The sequence below is a fragment of the Macaca fascicularis genome, chromosome 20 (genome assembly GCF_037993035.2).
Source record: "Macaca fascicularis isolate 582-1 chromosome 20, T2T-MFA8v1.1".
NCBI classification, from domain to species: domain Eukaryota; kingdom Metazoa; phylum Chordata; class Mammalia; order Primates; family Cercopithecidae; genus Macaca; species Macaca fascicularis.
Genome location: NC_088394.1, coordinates 46,884,093 through 46,889,268, shown reverse-complemented (window position 1 = coordinate 46,889,268; position 5,176 = coordinate 46,884,093). Strand labels below are relative to the sequence as shown.

Below are 5,176 nucleotides of genomic sequence, written 5' to 3'. Positions count from 1 at the left end.
AGGCTGAGGCGGGTGGATTACTTGAGGTCAGGAGATCGAGACCAGCCTGCCAACATGGTGAAACCCCGTCTCTACCAAAAATACAAAACTTAGCTGGGTGTGATGGTGCACGCCTGCAGTCCCAGCTACTTGGGAGGCTGAGGCAGGAGAATCGCTTGAACCCGAGAGGCAGAGATTGTAGTGAGCTGAGATTGCACCATTGCACTCCAGCCTGGGCGACAAGAGCAAGACTCTGTCTGAAAAACAACAACAACAACAACAACGACAAAAAGGGAAGTGTGCCATCCCTTGTTACGTCAGCCCCTAGGCTCCAGGAACCATCAGTCCTGCACATGCAGGAGCCAGCCTGGCTCCAGGAACCACCAGTCTTGTGGTTCTAGGGAATCCCTTCCACTGGAGAGCCAGCCCAGCTCCAAATCCTATAGGCTTGCCTCAGAAATCAAATGAGAGAATATCTATGAAGAACTTAGGAAACTGGAGCATGTTCTATCCATTCAGCAGATTATTATGCAAGCCCTCGGGTCCCTAAATCACCTTTCAGCTGCCTCACAGCACCCACTCCAAACATCCTGGGCTCCAGCCACACTGAACTCTTCACTCTTCCAGGCAAACACTGGGCACAGGGCTGCCTCCATACGTTTGCTCAGGTCATTCCCTACCTACATCAGAAAACCCATCCCTCAAATGCCACAGCCTTGATCTGCCAAGAAGATGGAGCTCTTCTCTCCTCTGAAACTTCAGTCCTATACAGAATGCCTCTCCCTGACATCACATAGGTTTTTGCCTTTGAGAGGCAGGAACTTCTTAGTCCAAGTGTCTTGTGCCTGTCTGGCACACAGTAGGTGCTTAATAAATAAGTTGGAGTTGTGTGGGCACTCAGCGGGGTGTGTTAGGTCCTCCAGGATAAGAGGGTTTTTAGCCGAAGGACCTTCAAGGCCCCTCCTACCTTGACGTTCAGACTCCAGGATTGTTAGAGGAATGAATGAGTCGGTCAATTTTAAGCCCTTTCTATAGCAGATCAGAAGACAGAGCCCTGAGGCTTGTATAAGATCAAGGGAGCTCTGGAGCAGGGATGGGAGATCACGCTCCAACGCTGCTTCTGGAGACTGGCTCCAGCCTCGCTGCACACCTGCATCAGGCCTCAGGGTTCCCTATGCCCAGCCTCTGCCCTAATGAAGCCAGTCTGAAGGTCCATTGGAAAAGCAAGTATGACTGCACACCATTCATTCTGAACTCAGGTTTTTTCCATGTCTCCGGGCTGTGCAGTCCTCCAGAGCAGGCAGGTAGGAGATGAGCAAGGTGGCTGGGAGCTGCTGAGTACCCCTGAGCTTTGGTGGATGGAGACCACAGACAGGAGGACCGGACAGCTGGAATCCAGACCTTCATTCTGGCAGGGAGGGCACTGCCATATCTGACACCTCTCTCTACCCTTTCTTAGAACCACAAAATGATAGAGAAGTGGGGACTCAAAGAGATGGCTAATCCAGGATCACACACTCAGGACCAGACAGGTAAGCAGTATGGATGACTGGACCAAGTAGTGTTTGGCCTCCAGTGAGTAGTTGGCCTATGGACCCACCTGGAGACTGGATGCATTCAGTCATCATTACCTTTAGTGCTGAACAAAATACGAAGTGCCTGGTGGGTCAGATTCAGTCTCATGACCATCTAATCCAATTCCCTGACTGTCCTGATGGAAACTCATGGAATCCCCTCGAGGCCTAGTGGTAAGGGATGGGCAGCAGCAGGAGAGCCAGCCCAGCTCTGCCCACACCTAGACCATCTTCTGTTTATTCTTTCAGCTCAGGAAATCTGGACATAGAAGAGCTGAAAGAACCTTAGAGAAAGCCCCATTATACAGGCAGAAAAACTGAGGCCACAGAAGGGAAAAAACTTGCCAAGTTCACTCAGAAAGTAGAGAGTACCAGGCAGAACAAGGGCTCAAGCTAAAATGTGACTTGTTTGTGTGTGCATGTTGGTGGCGATTGCATTTCTTTATTTCAAGCCTTCTGTGAGGACAGAACGGTAACTGGCATAGGATACACACCCAATAAGTTCACGGCTTTGGGATAAGTGCAAACTTAGAGATCATAGCTTGGGAACTTGCAGGCTGGGAAGGTGCTCTCCCAACATCCTTTTACCCCTGGAAGGCTTCTGAGCTATCAACACGTTTTCCCCAAATTCCTGAGCATTTCTTTTGGGTGCCAAGTTTGACATGACTGCTTCAAATTCATAATGAGTATGGAATACGCAGAAAGCAGCTCAAGGTGAGTCATTCATTAATCATAAGAAAAACAGGCCCTGATCAAGGGCACATCAGCACAAACCATAAAAAAGAAACGGGGGGACAGGGTTGCCCAATCGCCTTATTTAATATTAACTACAGTATGTTTTTTTCACTTGAGTTCTGAGAAACATTGCTCCCCACTCCCTGGTTTTGTCTGAACTCAATCCAAAGTCAATTTTCCCTGAATCCAGGGTGTCTGCTTCATGGCTGCTGAGAGTGAGATGCGGGACTTTGGAACCATAGTCAGTCACCCTGGAAGAAAGTCAGCCGGCAGGACCACTGACTTTCAGCCTTGTCCTCAGTCACTTTTTCCGCACTGCCTGACATATTCTGGGAGAACATAGATGAACAACATGAGGACCAATAGCCATCTGTTCATACCACTGGGCTGTGGACAGTGGGGGTACAACCTGATTGGGAAGGTGAGATAAGTTAGCATGAGCACCACGTGGACGGTTTGATCACATTTCCATCTTTTTCTCTTTTGCTGTCACATGTGTCCCGTGATGTGGGCAGATCAAGGGGTGTGATTGCAAACTGAGGCTCCGAGTACAGCCGATGCCCCCTGCAGTGTTCTTCCCACTCCCCACACCACCGTCGGAACAGTGCAGCCGAAGGTTCTGCACTCAGAAAGGGTAGGTGTTGCTACATGTTGAGCTATGATCCCTCCCAGGGCTGCTTGTCTGTCCAAAGGGGAAGACTCCGGGCTTGACAAATACTGCCGTTTGCGCTTGTTGTGATGCCTTTGTGCCTTCTCCTCCCTTTCCTGGTATTTGCAGCCCACCAGTCGCCGGCCCCATTGTCTCTCTCCAGCTATGGAAATGGCTGAGCTCTACTGTGCACCTTGATTAAAGTGTGCAGCTCCTTGAGAAGGTGGCAGGGCCCCAGCTGATGTGAGCAAGTCCCCATATAATTTGCAAAGCATGAGACTACTGTCATCTAAAGGTGAGATTCAGGAGTTTGCCCCCAAAAAAACGCAGAGATGAAAGAGAAAGATAAAGAGATGAGAATAAAATCTGACACAAATTACCTGGTGCTTTCTGGAGGGGGATGAGGCAGTGGCAGCAGCCAGGGCAAGTCTGGTTGCTACCATCTCAGTAGAACAGAGAGGCCGGCATGGCAGGTGGGGGGCAGGGGAGGGGGAGGAGCTCATGTGGACTTGGTGTGGGCATCGCTTGGAAATCCCAGGATGTCAGAACTGGACGGGTTTCGAGAGGCTTTCTTGCTTACTAGTTACAAATGTCTGGGCACTAGCAAGCTGCAGTAGAATTGTAACTGGAACAGGTTTGTTGCGTGATGTACACAGCAAATCAATATACTGAAACACCGGTTGCAACAGAGAAACAGGTTTAATCATAGGGTCACCAAATGAGGAGATGAGCAGAAACCTCAGATCCATCTCCGGAGGAGTTTGGAGTTGTGGTTTTAAGAGTTTTGGAGTGGGCCGGTTGGTTGAGGAGTGCAGGTGAAGTCATGGGGCTGGGAGAGGATGAGGCTGTGTTCTCATGCTGATCCCCTTCCTCTGGAAGGGTCTCCAAAATGGTTGCTGGAATTCGGGGTCTAAAAAACATCTTAAGCAATCTTTAAGCAAAAGTCTTATGATTCTAATGTCAGAGATCTTGCCTGTAGGAACAATGAGGACGCAAATCAATTCTCAAAGAGTCTTAGGATTCCAGTGTCACAAACCCTATCTATAGGAACAATGGGGTTGCAATGGTCAGGATCTAGTGCTACATGACTTTCACCAACAAGGAAGTGAGCCAAAGTACAGTCTGATGAATGCTTAATTCTAACTCTATTTCTGTCTAGAAGCTGGCATGCAATTCTTGTCAACTCTGTGGGGATGGTTTCAGAATCACCTGGGAGCTTGCTAAAAATGCAGAGAACTGGATCCCACCCTTCGTGGTTCTGAATTAGGAAATCTGGGGCACAGCCAGTGCAGCCATATTGCCATTCAGTGTCAGGCACAACCCTGATGTAAAGCCTGCTGGGAAATCACTATTCATTTGACAGAGAAGGAAACTGAGTCGCAGAGGAAAAAAGTTTGACCAAGATCCCACAGAGAGATACAAGCAGATCTTTTAATAGTTTCTTGATTTCTTCCTATCTCCTTTCCTTCCATCCTCCCTCTTTTTCTCCTTCCTTTCTTCTTCCTACCTTCCTTCTTTCATTCCTCTCTTCTTCTGTCTTTCCTTTCGTCCCTTCCTCCCTTTCTTCTCTTCTTTCCTTCTTCCCTCCCTCCATCCCTCCTTCCTTCTCTCTTCCATTCATGCATTTATTCAACAAACATTTGTTGAGTATCTGCTATGTGCCAGGCACTGTGTTAGGTGCAGAAACAACCCAGATCCCTCCCCCTTCTACAGCAAACACCTTTGTGGGAAAGACCAGCAGTAATCAAATCATCACATGCAAAAATGTAAAATCACAGCTATGCCCAGGAGAGGCACACAAATGGTTGTACCAGCTGGATTTAACATTACACATGGCCTCAGCGTCTTTATCTGTAAAATGGAGTCTCCTCACTTGCCCTAGCTCCTTCCCACCTGCACAGCTCACACTGGAAATTAACAGAGAACAGATTTTTAAAACATAAAAATGATTATCCAAATGCTGGGCTTATCTTGACTCTGATAGTCAATCAATAAATATTTGTAGAATTGAATTACTAAATTGAATTATTCTACAAAAATAAAGCAAGGATTAACAAGAATCCCCACCACCAATCCAGTGTTCATTTAATTTTCCTGTTTGTGCAGATAAGACACAGGCTGGGTTTGCTGGATTTAAACAAAAACCAGCAGAAAGACTGCTTTCCACAGATCCCTGGAATGTCAGAGTTGGAGGGAGCTCAGATATTACCACATCATATCTTCCCCAACTTCACAGAAT

At 47.8% G+C, this 5,176-nt stretch overlaps 1 long non-coding RNA gene across 1 annotated transcript; it reads right to left on the bottom strand.

Moving 5' to 3' along the window:
• Nucleotides 1-2,122: 2,122 nt before the first annotated feature.
• On the bottom strand, nucleotides 2,123-3,368 carry LOC141409290 (uncharacterized). The gene is made up of 2 exons (XR_012429117.1): nucleotides 3,318-3,368; nucleotides 2,123-2,697 (listed from the first exon to the last, which is right to left on the bottom strand). It is a non-coding gene; the product is annotated as an uncharacterized lncRNA (long non-coding RNA).
• Nucleotides 3,369-5,176: the final 1,808 nt, after the last annotated feature.